This window comes from Ursus americanus, chromosome 21 (assembly GCF_024610735.1).
Source record: "Ursus americanus isolate L20-20 chromosome 21, mUrsAme1.1.p, whole genome shotgun sequence".
NCBI classification, from domain to species: Eukaryota; Metazoa; Chordata; class Mammalia; order Carnivora; family Ursidae; genus Ursus; species Ursus americanus.
This window is the reverse complement of record NC_142147.1, coordinates 12,818,006-12,841,214: the sequence shown is the minus strand read 5'-3', so window position 1 is coordinate 12,841,214 and position 23,209 is coordinate 12,818,006. Positions and strand designations below refer to the sequence as shown.

The 23,209-nt window shown below is 47.3% G+C and overlaps 1 long non-coding RNA gene across 2 annotated transcripts; it reads right to left on the bottom strand.

The window, feature by feature from the left end:
- Nucleotides 1-1,047: 1,047 nt before the first annotated feature.
- Nucleotides 1,048-22,231, bottom strand: LOC148108220 (uncharacterized). 2 transcript variants are annotated; one of them, XR_015720846.1, is made up of 4 exons: nt 22,033-22,231; nt 2,433-2,688; nt 1,594-1,682; nt 1,048-1,488 (listed from the first exon to the last, which is right to left on the bottom strand). It is a non-coding gene; the product is annotated as an uncharacterized LOC148108220 (long non-coding RNA). The 2 variants fall into 2 exon arrangements; XR_015720845.1 differs by having other exon boundaries at nt 1,048-1,682.
- Nucleotides 22,232-23,209: the final 978 nt, after the last annotated feature.

Sequence of the window (23,209 nt, the reverse complement as noted above, 5' to 3'; positions counted from 1 at the left end):
AGCCCCATTTCACAGATGAGCACACCGAAGAGAGGGACGTTAAGTCATCAGCCAAGGTGCACAGGTAGGGATCGGGTCTCATGTGAGTGATGGGAATCTGGGGACAGTGAGGTGGGTCTTGCTCGGACTGATGGCTCGGGGGCCTCTGGCCACATCCCGGAATAGGCAGGTAGCCCCAGCAGTTCGGCGCAAGCCCTGCAGTGCAGAGAAGAGCCTCGGACGCGTGTAGACTTGGGCTGGCTGCTGTAGACGGATAAAGCATCTACTGTCTACACTTTTCTCTTTCGCAGCCTTTGCTTTAATACCATAGAGCAGTGAGTTCCCCAGACCTGCGGCATCAGGATCTCTTGTTAGAAATGCCAGATCCGGGGCCCCGCCCCACACCTACTGACTCAGATGACCTACAGCCTATTTACCAGTGACCTGTGTCTTCACAGGCCCCCCAGGGGATGCTGATGCCCTGGCCCTTGGGCTCCTGCAGCTTCCTGCCTGAGGCCTGGCCCTCTCTGGATCTCAGAGCTCCTCGGGACCTCCTAAATACTTTCTTTGGCTAGTGGGATTGAGAACAGGTGGGAAGTGACATGAAGAGCCCAGGTCCCCTGGCTCCCTGCTTCCCCTGTGGGCCCCTCTCTATTTATGCAGCTGTTAAAATCACCGGAGCAGGTGTTCATGAATATTTCAGGGCCTCTGACAAATCCTGAGCTTGATCAGGAAGGCACAGAGGAAGGAACCCAGAACTGCCCGACCTTACGGCCTGTTGTTAATAGAACCAGTTATTCATTCATCAAATCCTGGTGGGACCCCCCCCGAATGCGGAAGGCACAGGCCCTGGTAAACATGGAACCCATGGCCTTCTCCATGCTGAGAAGTTTCCATGGGAAGTATGATGGGGACATTCCCAGTACCTTAGTTTAAGTGGGGTTCTACTCCGGGGTGATAAGCAAAATAAACTAAATTAATGGAGAAATCAAAGACATTTATTAGAAGGTGTATCAGTCAGGGTTCAATCCAAGAAATGGAACCAGTAGAAGATATGTACTCAGTGTTTTATCACAAGGAATTGGCTTACATGCCAGTGGGGCTGGCTAGGCAAGTCCTACGTCCGAGGGCGAGGCTGTTGGGAGGGCAGGCTGGCGCTCTGAGGCACTGTAGCTGTGTCCATGGGCAGAATGTCTTCTTTTCTGGAAAGCCTCCATTCTGCTCTTAAGGACTTTCACCTGATTGGGTCAGGCCCACCCAGGTGATCTTGAATAAGCTCTCTTCCTTGGAGTCAACTGATTAGGGGTTTTAATCACAGCTACAGAAAACCTTCACTGTGACAGCTAGATTTGAATAAATACCTGGGGACTATAGGCAAGCCGAGCCAACACATGCAATGGACCATCATGGAGTAACTCCAAGAATTAAGGAAAAGCCACACGGAAAGGATCAGGGACTATTCTGGAAGTCCAAATAGTAGGAGCCCATGGGATGCTTCTTCTGGGAGCCCTGTTTAGGGAGAATAGTTCCAACCAGTTTTGATCTCATGTCATTTCTGCTCCAAGTAACAATTCCTGAGTTTCTAGGATGCCTACAATTCAATTCAATACTCACAGGGCTTTCTTCTTTGCTCCCCCTTTCCCCTTCTCACCACGAGGACTCTGGGTCCCAAGGTTACTGATACATTAGTCGTTCACCCCAGCCTGCAAAACACACACGATAGGTTCAGAATTGCTGCCTTGTACCCCTACCCGCAGAAAGCACTCCGAATGCAGGTGAAGGTTTCTTCATTCTTTTTCGGTTCCCAGACTATATCCCACTATAGGTGGGCAGTCGGAATATGGTGTTCAAAAGTTGCCACAATTACTGTGTGTGTGTGTGTGTGTGTGTGTGTGTGTGTGATGGTATCATTGTGACGTACAGCCCAGTGCATCCATTTCTGTTCGAGTTCAAAGTTAGGATTTGCTTCCTAGACCCTTTTAAATTTATTTTGTTCTTTTAAAACATTCCCAAGTTTCAAGCATTGGAGGCTTTTCGTGTAGAGGGTGTATAAAGACAAGTCTCCGTCCCTTGTCTTTAAGGGACTTTCTTTAAGGACTTTAAGGGCTTTCTCAGCCCACCCCACGGGAAAACATTTTTCTTTGTTTCTGGTTTATCTTTCATGGGTTTCTTTTTAGAAAAAGACACAAATACTATATATGTTCCTCTTCCCTCATGTTTGTTACACAAAAGCATATTATATATATATTTAAACATTTTTAAAAATCGTGGTAAAAATACATTGCATAAACTTACCATTTAACCACCTTAAGTGTTCAGTCCTGTCAAGCATGTTCACACTGTGGTGTGACAGACCTCTAGAACCTTCCATCCTGCCAAACTAAAACTCTACACCCATTAAACAACAACTCTCCTCCCCTCTCCCTCCAGCCCCTGGCAACCACCGTACTTACTGTTTCTATGAAGTCGACTACTTTAGGTAATGGAATCACACAGCATTTCTCTTTTTATGACTGGCTTATTTCACTTAGCATACCGTCCTCGAGGTTCTGTATACATCGTTTGTACCTTGCTTTGTGACTTAATATTTGCTGGAAGTCACTCCATATTCCTTTTTGTGGTTTGCATAGGACTCTGTTGTATGGATTTACAATCATTTATTCAGCCAGCCTTCTGTGGATGGGCATTTAGGTCGTTTTCAGTATTTTCCTGTAACAAAAAATGTCACAGTGAATAACCTCTTCCATATGTGATTTTTATTTGTGGAAGTGTATTTTCTGGGTAAATTCCTATATGGGGGATGGCTGTGGCAGAGGGTGGAGGCATACATAGTTTTGTTAGGTACGCCAAATCCCTCCGTTGGAGGCGTGCCTTCCAGCCCCCCCTCCAGCCATCCGAGAGTGCACCTGTTTCCCTGCAGCGTCTCCAGCAACGTGTGTTGGTAAGTTTTTGGATTTTTGCCAATGTGATGGGTGAGAGACAGTGTCTAAGCTCTGCTTCTAATTAGCATTTCTATTATGTTAAGTTCAATTGAGCATCTTTTCACGTGTTTAAGGATTACTGGTACACCTTTGATTGTGAGTGACAAAATAGAGTTTCCCATTGTGGGATTTTCCTCTTCTTCTCCCTCAACTTTTAGAGCGGAGACTGCACTCTTGACAACCGTACTCGCTCTGCATAGAAAAGAATGTAAAGAAGGGAACAATTTATTGCTGTTATTTATTTATTTTTTTCTATCCAACATCCAAGTTTTCCCTTCTTAAAGCATCGCAATCTCTCTTTTCGGGAAATGGCCCGTTATGCAGAGGCCGCCACGGCCAAGTCCGCCTTCCCACCCCCAGACCATGATGGCGGCAGACACAAGCAGCCAGGCATGGCTCCCTGGACTCTGGAACACGGGCAGGTGGCTGCAGCTCGGGGAGGTCATTTGTCACAAGTAGCACCTTCTTCCATCAGCTCGGCTATAATTTTGTAACCCAGCTCTCCCGAGATTGCTGGCTTCCTGCTCCTTCTGAGCCTGCTATTTGAACCCTGATGGGGCTTCCCAACCTTCCAGGTAACTAGCAGCTTCTGCTTCTGCTTCTGCTACCCAGAGTCAGTTTCTGTTGCTAACTCTCAGAAATCCAGAATCGTTCCTTCTGCTGACCATAATTATTGAGCTCCTACAAATGTATTGTTCAAGGCATGAGCAGTGCAGCTGTGAACAAAACAGAAATGTCCTGTCTTCTTGGAGCTTACATTCTGGTAGGGGAGACAGACCATGTGGGAGAGAAATAAGGAAGATAGATGGAACACAGGGAGGGGGGTCAGTGTGTTGGAGAAAAAGGAAGCCGAGAAAAGGGACAGGAAGAGGGGATGGGTTGGCAGTCATTTTAACCGAGGTGGCTGGAGAAGGCTGCATGAGAAGCTGACAGTTGACTGAAGACTGGTAGGAGCTAAGAACACAAACCATGCAATACAGCCGGGAGGAGAAGCTTCCAGGCTTGCGAGCAAAAGATGCACTGGTGCTCAGGCAAGAATGTGTGATATATTTGAGGACATCGATGTGCCTAGAGATGGGTGAGCTGGGGGGAGGGGGAACAGTAGGTGACATCCAGGAGGGGGGGACAAGGGATGGCCTGGCTTTGCTGCCCACTTATATAATTGTCAAGACTTGCGACTTTCCTCTGACGAAACTGGGAGCCATGGAAGGACTTGAGTAGAGGGGTGGCATGATCAGACTTCTCTAACAGGGTCCTTCTGGCTCTGGAGTGTAGAATAGACTAGAAGAAGCAAGGTAGGCAGGCAGGAATACTAGTGAGAGGACAGGAATTATGCGCTTCCGAGCAGGGTGGCAGCGGAAGGTAATACCATTAAAAATGTAGTTGACGTTTCTCCCCATCCCACCTGACGTTGTGGTATATGCTCTCCACAGTACAAGTGTATGTTCGGGGGATTGCCGTAGTACGAAACACAGATTTAAATTTCCTGCTGCAGACTAGAAGTCCTGCTGAGTTCGAAGGAGAAGAGATCCCCACGGGTGGTTGGCCATCAGGCTCTCAACTGTCCTCACAATAACAGGCAGAGTGGAACTATTATTATAAAAGTAGAGAGGAAGAAACAGAGACTAGTGGGGGGAATCAGACCAAAAAAAAAAAAAAAGCAAAAAATGAAAATGCCAGTTGTCCAAAAGCCACGAGAAAGGATAAAATGAGGCTGGGCTAGGAACTGGGAGAGACAGAAAACCTGAGGTCTGTATTGGAAAGAAAGAGAAGTCAGCTAAGAGAAGAATGGAGAAGAGAGGGGTCCTAGCAGGCGGTGGGAACAGCGTGTACAAAGGCCCTGGGGCAGGAATATGTGGCTCAGCCAGAGAAACCTAGGGAAGGGGCTTGGATTTTCCTCTAAGCAGCAACCTCTGTTCATCTCCAATTTCACATGCATATGCATGTGCCGCGTTAGCTCCAGTTCAGCTGTTTTGTTTTTGGGGGTAGAACGTGGAGCCATTTCTTAATTGCTCTATATTTAGCTTTGTTTAAAAATCTATAATTTAAAAACCACTGAGGGCTGGGCTGGTAAATCAGCTTCCATGGTCCATTTACTCTTTGGCCTTGGCTGCTGTGCGAGCCCACCAAGGTGACAGCGTGTGCCAGTCACGATGGAAGTGTTTGTTAGCAGAACATCTGCTCCCCCAGAGCTGGCCTCGGTCTAGTTGCCAAACCCCAGAGCTAATCCCAGGGCCCCTTGGTTTAGTTTCCTATGGGGGGGGGGGCAGACAGGGACAGCAGAACAGCTGGGGCCTAGCGGAGGGAGGCGGCGAAGAGCATCACGGGTCCTGGGTCGTTTCAAGTCTGGGCTGTGCTATTTAACAACCACGTCGCTGGCCATCTCGGGGCCTCAGTTTGCTCACCTGTCAAATGGATTGGCTGGAATAAGAGGCCCTAGATTTAGGAAGCATTCTTATTTACTGTTCGTGGGGGTGCCCATTGGCATAGCTTCTCAAGGGTCATGTGACAATATCACGATTTTATTTTTACTTTTTTTTTTAAAGATTTTTTTATTTATTTGAGACAGAGAAAGAGAGAGAGCAGAAGCGGTGGGGGGAGAGGCAGAGGGAGAGGGAGAAGCGACTCCCCGCTGAGCAGAGCCCGATGCGGGACTCGATCCCAGGACCCCAAGATCATGACCTGAGCCGGAGGCAGATGCCCCACCAACTGAACCACCCAGGCGCCCCGACAACATCGCAATTGTAAAGGCACATTCTCTGATGCAGCAGCTCCAGCTCTAGGAGTCTTTCTTCCAGATGCACTCACACTTGCACAGAGAAGCAGGGGCGAAGATATTCACACCAGCACCGTTTGTGATGGAAGCAACCGAAATATCCATCAGCACGCAGCTCGTTATATAAACTGTGATGTGTCCACACAAAGGCATAGGACGCAGCCTTTGGAAAGAACAAGACAGGTCTCTACGTAGATAAGGCACGATACCTAAAGTATCGTTATGTCAAATGATGAATGTTGTGTGTATTTGCATTTTTAAAAAAGACGATGATATAATATGCTTGCAGGTGCATACGGCATCTCTAGAAAACGCATAAGGGATCTGGTCACAGTGGTTGTCCTGGGAAACTGCAGGACCGAGCGGAAGGGAGGGTTCCTTTTCATGGTATATTCCCTTGGTATGATGTGAAGCTTTCCCCATAGGCATGATTAAATCAATACATTAAATTAAATTGTAGAATATTTTAAATGCCTGCAGAACCAGATCGGCAACCTCACTGACCAAAATAGGCTGAGTATAAAATGTCAGGGAGCAGCGGGGATGTTGTTGAACTGGAGTGCTCAAGTCTACCCAAAGGGACAGTTGTCACTCAGCCAACTTAATGGCGGTGGTGGCTGGAGGGGGAGGTGGGGCGTCAGTGTGGCCAGACCTGACTTCTCAAGAGAGATAGAAATTCGCATGTTAATGTGAATTCTTCTGATGCTTAAGTGTTTACAACTGATTTACATGGTTATAAAGCCAGACACAGCACTGCGGGTCCAAAAAGTCTGGGGCCAACGTTTGCTCCTGCTTACGTCCAGTTTGTGACTGGTGTATTAGGTGACTTTCAAGTGTCCTTTCAATGTCACCCATCCTTGTGCCCAGGACACTTGCAACATGCATGTAATGGGTCTTCTTCCGGTTAGCGCAGATGATTCTTTAGACAGTGGCCCAGCCAGTAGCACCCAGTGATACCCACATGCCACGCCCGGTAAATGAGAAAAGCCCTGGGCTTTGGTAAACGTGGGATGCTTGGCCTGAGACATTCAGCCTTGGTTTTCTCATCCATGATATGGAGACAACCACCATCCTGTCCGCCAGTGGTTGTGAAAATCAAATAAAGAGCTGAGTGTAAGGGTGCTTTGAAAAATGACGGGGCATGGATATGACCTTGCTTCAAGGACACAAGCCTGGGCCACCAGCGCCAGGCCTCCTGGTGAATTTCCTTCCTGTCTTGTGCTCCCAGGGCCTCGGGGAGTTTGCAAAGCCCCAGAGGAAGTTCAGGGAATCCAATATCACACACATCCAGACCCCAATACTACCCCAGCAAATTCGCAAACCCTCAGTGGATAGTGAGACACGCATACCCATGTTCCAGCACACATCCTTCAGACACCCTAGAACGGAAAGGCTGTTTAATTAAGAACTGGGCTCGAGCCCAGAAAGAAGTTATTTTCTACCACCTGTGAAATGACTTGACACAGAAAAAAAAAAATGTTCAAATCGGAGTGGTATGGAAAACTTGTATGCCAGGACAGCGATTTCTCAACGAATCCCCGCTTTTGCCACGAGTCTCAATGCACTTTTATGATCTACATTTATACAGCGGTGGGTAAATAAGGGCCTCGTTCGGCGTGGCTGAGGTTCTAAGCTCCGCAAGAAAGATGTGAGAATTGAACGGGCGATAAATAATGTATTAAAAAGCAATTATTTATCTCCTTCCCTCTAATGGCGAGTAGCTGCCTGCTTCCCCCTTGAATGAATCTGTTTCCTAGCTCTCAAAAAATAATAATAACAAGATAGCCGGCCTCTCCACGGAAGAAGACTGATTCTAGAGGATGCGTTGCCCGGTGCACAGAGGCGGCCAAGTGCGTGGAAGGGGAGTGCCGGTCAGCAAGGAGGAGGGCGGTGATTATGTATTCACACAAGACTCCCCTGAACAATCGGGGAAGAGAAGCCTCAAAGACACACATGAAAGTTGATGTGAAGGGAGACGCTCAGCCGTGTCTCCCCAATTACGGGACTGGTGCAAGTCTGAAGAGAGCGAGCTCTTTGTATAAAACACTGGAACGCAAACCCACACCTGAGCCTGCGAAGCCCCCCTGCGCTGACGGATTGAGATGCGTCTGCCTGATGCAGGGGCTTGAGGGGGAAGTGACGCTACATTCCACATCACTAATGAATTCGCAGCCCGGCATCTGAGAGCCTCTCATCTCCGCTGCCTGTCTCTTCTCACCTCCTGTCCAGCCAGCCTCGGGAGGACCAGAGCAGGACGGTTGTCTGTTGCATGCCAGGCTCTGGGGGCCTGCAGACATTCCCTCTTTCCCACCTCACATCAGCCAAACCGGTGAGGAAATGGAGATGCTCGCTTGGAACCAGAAAGAGACAGCTTCAGGATTTGAACCCGGGACTGGCTACTGTTGGTACCCAAATTCTTCCCACTGAGAAAACCTTCCGGGCTTCTCGCTGTTTAGGGGAGCCCTCAGACTCGGCCTTCAAGGTCTCAACCCACCTGTCCCTTCTTCTGTCAGCAATTCTGCTCCAACACAGCCTGCCCACTTAACCATTTCTGGAATGTTCCTTAAAGCACCTTGCAGATGCCCTTTACCTGGGATCCTCTGCCCTCGTCCTTCCTCTCTTATCTTGCTCACGGTCTGCCACGGCTCTGGAAAGCCTGCTCTCTCCTCTTCTTGGTGGGGTCTCCTGCCTCTTACTATGGTTGATTTTGTGCCTGTCTGAGCCATAGCCTCTCCAGGCCCAGACTTCACAGAGCTTGTCTGGAACAATGACCCATTTTCCTCTATTTTTTGTTCAGCTGCTACACTCGGCCTAAAAGAAATGGCTGGGTTCTAGACCTACTTTTGGCAGACTTTGTGACGGTCGATGGGTGAGGCAATGCTTCCTGGTCTCACTTCCCCCATTTTGACGGAGGGAACCATCCTTGTCCTGCTAATAGAGCTCTTGGTGGGAAGGGGGTGGTGGGGAGACAGACAATGAAACGATGAATTGCAAACAGTGTTTTAAACTCATCAGAGACGTTGTGTTATTATAAATATTTCCATGTTTTGAATTTTCCTCCATCACATCTTGCCCTTCAAATGTTCCCAGGGAAAGGATGCTGGGGAAAAGCATGCTCCCAATTTTTATAGATGGGAAAACAGAAACCTATAAAGGCTTAAGGAAGACACAAAAATAGAAACAGAGCCCCGGGAGGGTCTTTAGTGTCCTAACTTCTTGTTTTTTCATTCGATTACAGGGTCTCGTTAATAGTCCTGCTGTTCTTATTCTCAGAGAAACAGTAATTTTAATAACGCAAATCCAGCATGCTCTTACTGAATAGCTACTTTGCTCCGGAAGGAGATTCAAGGGCCTGGACTGGCTCAGGGAACCTCAGTGTATTAGTTCCAGCCCAAGAAACAGAGCCATAGTACGAGCTTCAGGAAGGAGGCAGGACAGCCCAGTGGTTGGACATCTGGGCCACCTGCCCCTTAGTCCTGTTGCATCCTTGACCCGCTGGGCAACAGTGGGCACATTGGTTACTTGCTCTTTGTCTCCATTTCTTTATTAGTTTAAGAGCATCTCTGAAGTCTTAATCCTCATAAAGCGCACGGAACAAAGCCTCGCATCAGTGAAGGGTCCATAAATCCTACTGTTTGCCCGACAAATCTTTGCTAAGTGCCCACAATTTACTAGGCATTGTTTTGAGCACTGGGCATCCGGCAGCGATCAAAACAAAATTCTTGCCCTCATGGGGCTTCTAGTCACCTAGGGAGGTGGGTAATAAACGCATAAATGGCTAGAAACACTCTTAAGTAATTTGGTTAGATTTTCTTAATAACTGGCATTTTATAGATTATGGTATTTTTCATTTGATTTTATTGGCAGAGAATGTGAACACTTATGGGGTCATTGATTTTAAATTTCTATATGACTTCCCTTCTAAAGATCCCAAATTTATTGTCAATGTCTCGTTGCCGATTACTCACTGGAAAGCAAGCGCCCAGGAGAAAACAGTTCTGCTATAGCCTGGGACGAAAACCAGTTCGGGTTTCAGACACTGAAGGGTAGAAACTCAGGGTGTGCTAAAATTAGGGTTTGCAAATGCAAATGTTTGCTGAGCTCAGGTGAGTCATATTAAAAAAAAAAAAAAAAAGCTGGCCAGACCTGGGACCAGGAGGTCACTGTCACATGGGGAAGCGGACCCAGTGTGATTGGATTTTGTGGTCTTTTTCAAGACCGGAGCAATCCTGAGTTTTTGTATAAAATGTCCTGATGTCTGTTTGGAGGCAACAAATTCACCTTTAAGATGAAACCATCAAACTGGACCAAGTGTAGATGAAATGAAACTCTTCTGCAAGCCAAGATCAGCCCGAGAACCACCCGTGTGCAAAGATCCTCGGTTTAGATCATTGGGCGTAACGTTCAACTTTGTCCGAAACTGTCCCGCCTTTGGAAGACACCGCACTTGTCTTCGTGTTGTCTGTCTCTTTTCCTGGCGTCGTCCGTGACAGCAGGCCTTGTGAGCAGATTTTGCACGCGGAACCGTGGCCAGACCCGAGAGCCTGGTATGCTTGGACACTGAATCCTCTCCCTTGCTCCAAAGCAAGCCTGCTCTCCAGCGAGCCTTGGAGACCATCTGCGCGCGGGGAAAAGAACCAACTGAGTAACCACTGCCTCTTTGTCCTTCCCATCTTTCTAGTGATGTTTGCTTTCCTTGCATATTAATGTGTCCCTCAGCAGAACGCTGACATCCAAAAGGGACCAAGTGTGGGGAGTAGCAGGAATGCACAACGCAGTCGTAGTCCGTCTGGCATAATACCGATGAGACCGGAACCCCTGCGGTCTCCTCTGCTGACCCCAGACATCCAGGAGACTTTGGCTCTTTGTTTCCCGAAGACGACAGGATCAGAGTAACTGGTCACCCTGTCCCAGACTACAGTCCGCCGCACGGCTGCGCTGGGCTCCATTCTGCACCACTGGTGAGTGACTGGCAGAGAATTCGGGGCCGGCCCTGCATGTGCGTGTGAGCCAGTGTTTATTCCTGTGTTCTCAGAGCCAACTGAGGCAGCTCTGAATCGCACCAAGCTTCTCAGGGCTTTGGGCTCTGGCCTTCGCAAACAGAACTCGGGGGGGATGCGTTCATGTTTTCGGTGCCTGTATTTCAGAGAAGCCCTTCAAGTAACCTCACAAATCTCCCCATCTTCTAAGGTCGAGGTTCTGAAGGTTGAGAGTTCTTCTGGAGCACTTGGAGGGCCTGAGAACACAGGTTTCTGGCTCCCCTGCCCCCTCCAGATTTGGGTTCAGAAGGTCTAGAATAGGGCCCGAGAAACTCCCATTTCTGGCAAGTTCCCCGGGTGATGCCGGAGCAGCTGGTCCGGGGCCACACTTTAGGATCCACTGTTTTAAGGGATTAGCAAACAGGTTTCTTTTCTTTTTTCTTTTTCTTTTTTAAAGATTGTATATTTGAGAGAGAGAGAGAGAGAGTGAGTGGGGGCATGAGCAGGGGGGAGGGTCAGAGGGAGAGGGAGAAGCAGGCTCCCTGCCCAACAGAGGGCTCCATCCCAGGACCCTGAGATCATGACCTGAGCCGAACACAGATGCTTCACGGAGCCACCCAGGGGCCCCAGCAAACAGGTTTCTAAAAAGTCAGAAATGCCTGCTTTTAAAATATGGGCTGCTCTAAATGATATTTAGAAGCTTCTGGTCTGGTAGAAATCAAATCAGGACATCTGGATTCCAACCCTGACCCTGCATTACCAGCTCTGTGGCCTTGGGCAAGACGCTTGCCTTCTCTGAATCTCAGTCTCCCCGCCCCCATCCCACTGGAAGCTGAGAATAATAATTATAGCCTTCCTTCTCGAACAGGGGTGTGGGGAGATGCCAGTGACCTCAGCCATGCACGTACTCAAGACCGTCCATGCAGGTACGAGAGACTTCTATTGAGACTGTAGGCTCTTGGGGGCTTGTTTCTGGTCTATTCATGTTTTTCGATGTGTGAGTCCTCTGCTGGGAGACTTGTAAGGTGAAAGACCCTCACAATTTGAGACCGTAAGGTTCATTTTCATGACGCATCAGTCTTTACTGAGAAAAAAGTCACTGTGACTTTCTCAGTCTCCAGGAACCCCTCCCAGCCTGAGAAATGGGTTCACTTGCTGAAGGAGGCAAAGCTCTCAAAATAACGGCAACTCGTAGATGGTCTTAACAGAGCGCTCCTGCTCATGGGCTGGGGGGGGGGGGAGGTTGGTTTTAAATATTATGTTCGAAAAAAGATTGTTGAACTCAAAAAATAATTCGGCATCAAGGGAGAGCTTAATTAGACCAAGACAATAAGCAGATGTTAAAATCGTGGAGAACACCATGGGGTCTCTTCAAAATGGCTGGGATTTGACTCACTGAGCAGGTCTCCAGCCTGTTTCTCCAGCACAGTGGACAGAAACTCTCCCATAATCAGCTCTTGATTTCTTTCTTGATTATAAACAGACATTTCTTTTCCCTGTTGGCTCAGCCCACATCCATGCTGGGCAAAACTAGAATATTTTCTCTTATGTTTTCAGGCTCTTTTGCAATTTCAAACCCGGAGGCTGGGCTGAGTTGGCAGTTGGGTGTCTGGTAATCTGACCAGGGGCTGCAAAGGGTAACAATAGAAATGAAGGGAACAAACTCGGCCCTGAGATAAGTTGAATGTCCCACTTCCTGCTCCTAAGTCCCAGAATCTTCCTAAGCCAGTCTGTGGCTTAACTGGCCCGTTGATTTCAAGTGTTCTGTGTGCCTAATATAGGCCATGTAGAAAAAAAATTCTATAGTCAGATTGATGATAAGTTTACTACTATCCCTCAATTCTCAGCTGTGGAGTGGGTAATTTAATTACAGCAAAGGGGGAAAGAATGTGAAATGATCCCTGCTTTGCATTCTGCCACCACCGATTCCACATCCATGTGTCAGCTGTTGCTTTAATCAAAGGTTAGTGGTGTGACATTGTGTGTTCGGAGTGATTCCAAGACTTTCCCAGGGTCTGGATGGAAATTGAGGTGGAAAGAACTGACTTGGAATCCTGAAATCATGGCATGTTCCCATCAGAAGAATGTTTAGAGACCACTGGGCCCAACTTCCTTATTTTACAGATGGGGAAACTGAGGTCCAAAAATGGGGAAGGACGTGTCCAAGTTCACTTGGGTTTTAGTGAAAGGATTATAGAACTAAAAGTCATAGCTGGGAGGGCTTCAAGGTAATCCAGTCAATCTTCCCATTCAGTGGATACCCACCAGGTGCTGGAATTCCCCTCTGCTGCTGGAATGCTTCCTGTGACGGGGCACTCACTGCTATCCCGGGCATCTCATTTCCTTTTCCGATGACTGGAAGCATTGGAAAATCACCATTTTATTTGTCTTCCTGTGGTTTCCCTGTTCTATCCTAGGGGACACATGAATAAATCTCAATCTTTCCTTTAATTGCCAGTCCTGTGGATAATCGAGGCCATCTACCATGTTTTCTATAAATCTCTTTTCCTGCCCTAGGACAAGCATCCCTTATTCCTCCTGAGATTCGCGTCCATTCTCTCATCACCCAGTTGCTCTGCTCACATTTATCTGCATCCCTCTTGAAAGTATGATGCCTCAAACTGAATGCAACCTTCCTGTGGTCTCATTAACATGATTATGTCCTTTGTTCTAAAGACTTCACATCTCTTAATTCATCCTCAGATCACATTGACTGCTTTCCAGAATAAATCATTTAGGGCTGTTTGGTTGTAAGTGATGAAAATTCAATTTGAAGCAGCTTAAATGAAAGTGGGAATTTAATGGCTCACGTAACCACAGAATCAGAGTTGAACGTCAGGTATGGCTGGATCCAGGGGCTCCGGCAACATTCGCCTGAGGGAGGTATCTCTGTAAATACGGCTCAGCTTTTCCAACTGTTGGCTCCACTGCCAGGCGAGATAAATGCCAGCCACGTGGTCCTCGTCCCTTGGGGCTGCTATAACGATATACCACAGACTGAGGAGTTTTATAAACAACCGAAATTCATTTCTCACAGTTCTGGAGATGGGAAGTCTGGCGTCGGAGTGCCCGTGTGGTAGGGCAAGCACTGTATTCCAGGTTGTAGACTTCTCATTGTGTCCTCACATGGTTGAAGGGAACTCCCAGGATCATCTTTTATAGGAAACTAATCCTGTGCATGACGCCCCCACCCACGTGTCTTAAGTACCTCCCAACGGCCCCACCTCCTAATACCACCATCTGAGAGCGTTAGGATTCTAATGGATGAATTTTCAGAGGACACGTTCGCACCACAGCACATGCTAAACCTAAATTTTCAAAGCTCCCAATACACGGGAATAAAAGAGAGTGGGCCTCTGGATTCGTTTGCTAGGGCCCCTGTAACGGATACCACACTCCAAGTGGCTCAAACAACAGAAATGGATGGTCTCACGGTTCTGGAGACGTGAGATCAGAATGTTGCCGGGATTGGTTCTGGAGAAAAATTTTTCCTTTACCCTTCTAGGCTCTTTTGGCTGATCTATTCATTAAATGGACATAAGACAGATTAACAGGAAAAAAAGTAATTTAATTACCTATTTATGGGAGCCCCAGAAGACTAGGAGCGCCCCAGGCCTCATTGAGGCTTGTATTGCCATCCTGAGCTAAGGAGAAAGGGGTAGGGGTCTGGGGCTTCCAAGCGGAGGAAGACAACTGACAGGAAGACAGGAAGAGTAAATGTGTGGTAAACAAGTGTCTGCCAGGCCACGCAGAGACCACGGGACACAGAGAGGTGTTTGGGGTCTGGGTCTTGCCGGGCTTCCCCACAGCTTACCATACTTAGCCTGTATTCTCTGTAGTTATGTCCCGTGATGGTCTCCTTCTGGACCAGACCCTTTAGTAAAATAATCTAAGCAATTAATGGGGTGGGGTTAGGGGCAGGGGCGGGCGTGGTAAAAGCTCTTGCTTAGTCTTGTTGGCCTTGATCAACGTCAGCTCACAGTAATCCACATGCCAACGTGGCACGTCTTGGGGAGGTTCGTCCTGAACCCCTTCTGTTCCTTCTGAGGGCCGTGAGGAAGAATCCATTCCAGGCTCTCATGGAGCTTCTGGTGCTTTGCTGGCAATCTCTGGTGTTCTTCGACTTACAGAAGCATCATCCTCACGTCCTCATTTTGGGTGCTCTCTCCGTGCACACCTCTTCGTGTCCCAATGTCCTCTTTTTATAAGGATGGCAGCCATATTGGATTGGGGTCCACCTTACTCCAGTACGACATCGTAACTAATCACGTCTGCAACAACCCTGGGCCCAAATAAAGGCATAGTGGCACATTCTGAGGAGTACTGGGTGTTAGGACTTCAACATATGAATTTGGGGAGGAGGGGGACACATTTCTACCCTCAGCAGCCTCTTCCATGACGGCTCTCAAGAGACCAAGGACTCTCAAGGCAGCAATTCATGGATCTCTAATGAATCACCCACACCCATCCCTGAACCAATTCATCGCTGCGATGCCAGGATGAAGACATGTCTTTCCCTAGAGTCAGCGGTGGAGCCAACACAACCCAAACCACGGGGACTGAGAGCTGGGGAGGGGAGACACTCGAGGACAACGATGGTGCCCTTATAAGAAGCATGAATGAACGCCAGATATGCAAGAGCAGTGGACCTTGACCGCACGAGGGAAACCGAGCAAGCCAGAAGCCATGACCCAGGGGCTGGGCAACAGCTGAGGCTCCAGAGCAGGCAACTTAAAGGACGGGCTTGACTTTATCCCATTAGAAAGAAATCGTTTGTGTGTGTCGTGAGTCAAAAAGGACAGGGGAGCTGCCCGACTGGTTTCCGTTCTTACAAGTAATCTTGCAAGCGGCGCTGGCTTTTGGTAGTTTTGTGTTTTGCATTCATTTCTTTTCATATTGGAAGATTAAAACAATAGCTTCTGGTGATCATCCCACATCTTATTGATTAAAATCCTTGCCCGAAGACCTTCCATCTCACTTTTCAGGCTGGCGTGATTTACTTTTCTTTTTACCCCCTGTAACATGTGATTAATGCTGATCTCTGGAGTCCCGGTGAGCTGAAGCTGGGTGTCAGGTACGATTTGTCAGCTTGGAAGTATAGATTATTTTATGTTTCTCGAACTTTGTGGCCAAGGGAACACAGCTCTCGATTGTTAAATCCATCCACACTTTCCCCTGGGCTATGAAATGCCAGAAACATTAAATAGCCCACTTAATGCATAACCTCATTCTGTATGCTTGACTATTTTGTTTTTAATTTTTCTTCCCTTTCCCGGCTGCTCACATGAAATGGGATCAAAGAAAAAAATTATCCTCACTGGATTTTGTTAAAATATTAATAGGTTAGGGTTGACTGGCTAAATTGAATATCTTTGCTGATCTCACTTGCATGTTTAACTTGTGCTTAGGAAAATATGTTTCCTAGGTGATAACCTTTTATGTACTAGCCTGACTTCATTGAAATGCATAGAGATAAAAATATGTCACGCTCAGCGGCTATGCTATTCTTGTGTGGCCCTGTGATTATTCAGATGGTAATTGACCCCCACCTGTAGACAGCTCCTATTCTGTAGTCAATCATTTCATTTGATGTTAAAATATGTGAAAGTACAATTATATAATTTACATTACAAATCATTCTGAATGCCAGGGGTCTCTGAACCGCTGATAAATGCAAAGGAACCGGGGGTTGGGGGAGAGAACCCCGGTCAATAAATGAAGTGAATTACACCGGGCCAAGGGTTCCACTTTTCTTATTTGTGTCCGCAGCAAGAGCTTTTGTGCATGTGTCATTGAAAAAGTAGCTAGGGCCTTCTCTCTGCACCGTAAATGGCAGGCTTTTAGACTAGCCTTTCTAAGGATGTCTCCCCCTCTTCTGGCAAAGAATCGCTTCTCCCGTTAGGTAAAGAAGTGAGGGCTTGTAGGGGCCAGAGGGAAAGTGGCTCTATTAAAAGGAAGAAGGCGTCAGGTCTGGGAGGTTAAGGTGGATCCTTGGTGCGGAACCCAGTCCAGGCACGAGTGGTAGACTCGTAAATGAGGCTTACGTGTTTCCAAAGCCCAGATCTTGGCCGTCGAACTTGACACTTGCATTCATATTATTGGGACTTATGGCCATTATTTATCTTGTATTTAAGATGTGCCCAGCACTGGGTTAAACATTTCAGATACATTATCTAGGTCACCCTCACAACACAGCCACATGGAGTCGGCCTCCTGACGGTACCCTTTTCCAATGAAGAGAATGGGCACAGTGGTTACACGGCTTGCTTGCTCAGGGCCATGAAGTTAGCAGGTGGGAGAGCAGGGTGGAGGCAGAGCCGGGGTCGGGGGCCACCCTGCTCTTCTGGATCAGACATCAGATGCCTCCGGTGACCATGCAGGCCTGGGAAGGTGCACAGGACACAGTCTCTCACTCAGTGAGGCTTAGGGGAGAGCAGGTGAGGCCGGGCGGCAGTGGGGATCCTTAGTGAGGGTGACCCAAGTAGCGAACTCACCAACCATAGAGTTTCCGGTGGACATGGACAGTCTATCCACTGATGGGAAGCGGAGGGCCGACACCAGTCCTGCTCCATGGCTTGCTGATGAGCTAGCCTTCGAGAACTCTCGTCGGCCAGGGGAGAAGGCATGGCTATTTCTTCTGTGGATACATAATTCTTGCTCATTTGGAGCCACCCAAAGTCAGACTCTTGCTCTTTCTTCTGCCACATTCCAAAGCAGCTGGGCTCTGCAGTCCCAGGGGACCTCTGGCTTCCAGAGTGGGTGTGGTACTGGTCCAGGCCCATGAAAGAAAAAGCTCCACTCTCCCCACAAAGTGATTTTGGGCTCCTGGAGCTGGGTTGGTTGCTGATGTGGACACCTGATCCTTGAAATGTGCTGGGAATCCTGCCCTGTTGGCTAAGAACCACAGGTTTGCTTCCAGGGCTCCCGCAGGCCGGAGCTAGCTTCTCAGCGACATCCCCTGGCAGTCCTCAGGAAGACTGCACTTCCGAGTGCGTCACCTGGAGCAGATGCCCATCATGGGGCAGCCACCTTCGTGATTTTTATATCCCAGCCTCCTATACACTTAATCACTGAGCATAATTGCGAAAAGCACAGAGTCTACAGACAAACACCTGGGTTCAGATCCCTGCTCTGCCATCCACTGGCTATGAGATCTAGGATGAGTTAACCTCTCTTTGCCTCGGTTTCCTCATTTGTAGTAAAGTGAACACAAGTGCCTGATTTACACAGTCTCAAGAATTCAGAGTTAAATTGCAAATCACTTGAAACGATGCCTGATAAATGGGAAGAGTACGTGGGAAGCGTTAAACAAATTTGCCTTTTTTCTTCAGTAAGGATTGTCTTGTTCACCCGATTGTATATGCAACCTAAATTTATTTCCCATTTTTTTTTTTTAGGCATGGAGCCTAACACGGGGCTTGAACTCAGGACCGTAAGTAAGATCAAGGCCTGAGCCGAGATCAAGAGATGCTCGACCCACTGAGCCACCCAGGTGCCCCTATTTCTTATCATCTTAAAAAAAAAAAAACCAGCATGTACTTGTTAAATATAGTTTTAAATTCTGTCCGCGGACTCCCAGTGGGCTGGGCATTGCACTCTGGGGAGCCCCTCCCCAAAAAAGAGTCAAGTTCCAATCCCTTGGCCTGGCATTCAAAATCCCCCACAAATTGTCCCCCACTCACCTTGGCCCATTGTCTCCCACTGACAACAAAAAATGTAAAGTTGTTCTGTTGTTTTGTCCAGAGGCTGTAGAGCCAGCGGTTAAGTACCCAGGTCTAGGGTCCAATGACACGGGTTTGAACTCCAGCTCTGCGCCGTCTTGACCGGGCAACATCATTACTCAGCCCCGTGTCTCAGCTTTCTCATTCGTAAAATGGGGACAGTAATAGAATCTACCTCATTAGAGAGCTTAAAAGCATTAAATGAGTTAATTCGTGGAAGTACTTAGTTCAGGGCTCGGCCAAAGCGAGTGCTCGCGAAGGGTGAGCTAAGCCAGTCTTTGGTATTTTGGTCACATTGGTATGTTAAATAAAAGCCCTTAAGCCTGCGTAATGGCCCAAAGAATGAAGCAGCGACTTCCCTGCCCAGGCTCTGGGAGAGCTATTTGGGGAGCTCCAAAGCCCTTTCTCCCCCGCTGGAGACAGCTCAGCCGAGAGCCAGAGGCTCGGGAAGCGAGCTGATCTGGGAATGAGCCGGCTATTCCTCCTTTCAATCAGAAATCCCGGCAACAGAAATCGCCCCTCCGTGAATGAGCCAGAGGCTCTGGCCAGGGAAAATTTCCCAGGCACTTTCCGGAGGCTCATCTTGAAAGTGAATTGAGACATTATCTTTAATTAAAGTGGCAATCTGCCCCCCATGAGTTTCTCATCCCTAGATGCTCAAATGATGGCCTCTGCTTTGTCCCCTCCCTGTCTTCTCTACCTCCTTTTAATTTCAAGCCCATCAGAGGGCCAGTTTACTAAATTGGTTTTAATGGAAATTTAGCCAGCATGAATAATAATGAAATGTAAAATTATTCCTCAGCTAATGAACAGCCAGCGGCTTTGGGGTTAATCGTTTGCTTCTGGTGTCGGCTTATTTATATTGAAATAGAATTGTAATAGGATTCCAAACTAAAACTGTTTCATCTTCTTGATCATCGCTTCCCTTAGGGTTTATTCTTTACCATTAGTCATTGTTCAGTAATCGCTCCCACTCTGCACCTACGTGTGAATTAATTAATTACCTAGCTAAACTTGAGTGGTATTTTCTTTAAAAGACAGAAAACTTATCTTACTTTACCTTAGCATTGTGCTTTCATTCCAAAGCTCTCCATATGCACAGAATTATCTTCTTCACTGATCTTGACACCAACTGGCCATCTTGATCAGTGGGGAATCAAGGGGCTCTCGCCACCTCTGGCTGCCCCCACAGGTCCCCTCAGCTGCCCCTCAACAGAGAACTAAGGGACAGACAGCAGAGGGACTGTCCATTTCTAGAAACTCATTTTCCTTCCCAAGGATTCAGGGTCCCCATTTAAAAAGGCGTGGGGTTAGATCACTAGAGCAATGCTTTTTAAACCTGTGGAGGTTGTTCAGGAGTTATTGCTGGGGGACATCCATGGACCAGGGATCAGTTACTCGTTTGGGGGAGAACTGGTCCTCCAAGCAGTTCTTTCTTTTACAGACAGGTTTTTTGACTTGAGTTTTTGTTTGGAGAAACAAAAAGAGCAAGAGGTGAAGGTGACATTATTAAAAAAAAAATTTAGACATGGGCCAGATTCATAGTTCCCAAATTTGGCTACATCAAAATCACAAAGGCAATGATTTCTTGGATATAACACCAAAAGCACAGGCAGCAAAAGAAAAAAAAAATGAACTGGGCTATCAAACTTAAAAGCTTCTTTGCATCAAAAGACACTATCAACAGAACCAACAGGCACCCTTCGGAATGGGGCTGCAATCGTATCTGATAAGGGATCAATATCCAGAAGGTATCAAGAGTTAGAAGCCCAACAACTTTAGAAACCCAAGCCACGGGTTCAGGAATGCACAAAAGACTTGAATAGCTATTTCTCCAAAGAAGATATACAAAGGTCCAAATAAGCGCATGGGAAGATGCTCCACACCCCTCATCGTGGGGGAAATGCAAATCAAACCCACAAGGAGATACCATTTCACAACTACCCACTTACCTCAAAGGGTGACCACCAAGACTGGGCAACAAAATACATGGAAAATATTTAGCACAGTGAAACCTTAAATCAATTATTAAGATGTCAGTGAGTTCACCTGACACGTATTGAGCACCTGCTGTATGCCAATAAGATGTCCCATATCTGGGTTATAGGGACCACGTCCTACCAGTGAGCTTGCAAGAGGGCTGGGTGGTGAGGGGGAAGGTAAAGTGATAATAAAATATGAAAATGTTTAAAAGCAGGTTCGTGTCTGATGACAGGTATTTCTATTGGGTTGTTCTGAGTTTTTCTTCATTTAGAAAGACCAGGATATTGAAGGGGGAAAAAAAAAAAAAGCCGAACTACCCTATCTCTCAGTTTTTAAGACTGTGTCTCATTCCTAAAACCCCTGGAAGTGAATTGAGCACTGGCCACCTGAATCAGGCCTGCGTCTGTTACACTCATCTGGAATTCACTAGAAGGCCAGACCGAGGCACCTTCCGCGGGCCCTCAGTGCAAGGTGGGATTAGGTTGGACCGTCCGAGCAGAAGTCAGGACCAGCCCTCAGCCAAGCTGCCAAGTGTTATGAGCTTAATGTCAGGCCCTGAAGGGGTCCTTGGTGTCTGGTTCATGCCTTTCACTCTGTGGCTAGGGAACCCGTGACCCGGAAAAGGGAAGGACCCTGAGCAACGTTCAGGGATTTATGCTGCAGAAGGGGGTGCGCTCATGATATTCTGCTCATCTGTCTTTGTACCTTGCCCTGCTGAGAACCTATGTCCCCATGGGGGTTTCTGCCTCCCCTGTTGTCAGCTGACCTCCCCTCCAGTCCTTGTTAAAACTTACTTTTCCTTAATCCTGTTCCTTATAACTGTTAAACATGATTCAAGAAGACAATTTGGGTGACAACGTTTATTTCTCAAGTGGGCAGTCTCCACTCCCAAGAGTTGAGTGAACGGCCAAATGGGGCTGAAAGCAGGAAGTGCGTATAGGATAAAGAATAAAGAAGGAGGAAGAGAAGAATAGAAAACGAACAAGGAACAAAGAAACTAAGTATAGAGCCCAGAGTGGGTTGGTTTGGGGTCTGGATAGACTGTGTTTTGGTCTGCTGATGTGGCACGTGGGCAGAAGCGACTCCATCTTGGGCCTGGAAATTTCGTTCAACATAACCGTTTGCTCATTCTGAGTCACCTGGAAGGGTCAACTGTGCCCTCAGTGGGGGGACCTGGTAGATTGGTCGGAAGGACTTTCTCAGGCTGGGACCTGTGATTTCCTCAAGCAGCCGCGCACAGGCTGCCCTTGCCCTCTCCCACAATGCACTGCAGCTTGGCCAACCCTCAGTCTGTTAACAACTGTGGAATGGAAGGGCCCAGAGATTCCTGAGTACCTGCTGACCAAACTTACCAGACACTCAGTGTCGTCTAGCACGCTTGCACAAGGGGTGGGATTCCTAAGCCCTTTCCTTGGAAACTCCAATTCAGGAGAATGCATGTGGAAACGGAGACTCTGATGTCTGACCCAGCATCCAGGTGGTTTTAGACATTGTCTAGCTAAATCAATATATCCTGCCTTTTCCCATCCTTCCAAAACGAGAAAATTGAGCCCCAAAGGTAAGAAAGAAGTAATATTTTCAAGTGTGTAAAAATTGTTCTAGGACCCACCTACCTTTGAAAAAATCATGTATTCTTCTGCTCGAGAGCTTGAAGGAAGACCATAGAAGGATAATCATTTCTTTGTCACTCACAACCTTGACAGCTGGACGGCTCTTTCTCTTGTCTCTCCTTCGGGACAAGCATTGTCATTTTCCTCTGGCAACGACTTCATAGTCACCCCACCCATGAGCCCTCTTATAAAAACACCCCCATGTCAGTTCACAGGGAGGAGTAACATCGTGCCCGGGAACAAAGCTCTCCTAAAATTATCAAAGAAAAACATCAGCTCTAAATATATCATCCATGATGAGCCTTCTATTTTTGACCCATTGTTGTATGGCTTGATATCCAGGAGTTATTGGTGTGCTAAGCTTTGCTGAAATTAGACTGCAGATATTAAAAGCCATTAATGTTCTTCTCTTTAGCTTTATTTATTTATTTCCAAGTTTCACAAGGCAATTACTTAAGAGGCCTTCAGAAGAAATCCCGAGAATCATTTTCAATCAGCAGAATGAAAATGTCGCCTTTTGTGATTTGGCAAATAAACGACGTGTAGAAATAACTCCCTTATATGCCGCTGTGTACTATTCATTAAGGGCTAATTGCCGTGGTCTCTAAATGAAATATGGCAAACGGTGCCACTTCCGTGCCGGTTTGTTTAAAATCTGCAAAGCTTTATTATTAACACTATTTAATTATGAGAATGTCAGCCACGGAGAATCCCAAACCCACTCTTTCCCTTCATCGTTAGCAACAGGGCAAAAATGAAACACTTTCAACAATGAAGGGTTCATATTTCAAGCTTATACAGTAGCTGCTAAAAGGCTATACTCAGAAAATCAATTTTATTAAAGTCCTCCGAGCACTAAAGGGACTTGCATGCAGCTGAGCAATTTTAAAAACATGTCCAGGAGCCGCGACTTTTTGATTCATGTTTTTAGCGGGATTATTTTGGACTATTTTCAATATTGTCTCCTTGCAGTGGGGTCACGAGTGATTTGGGGAAGGGGCAAGCAAGGCAAAGGGGACATGTCCTCACAATGTCTCCCTGCCTCAATTTCCATCAGGCCGGGGATCTGTGGAACAGGCAATCTAGAAGAGAGAGACAGCGTGCAAGATCGGGACTAGGGGAGGAAGGGCAGGGAGGGAAGGGGGACAACATCTTTCCGGCTTCCTTTTATTTTATTTTA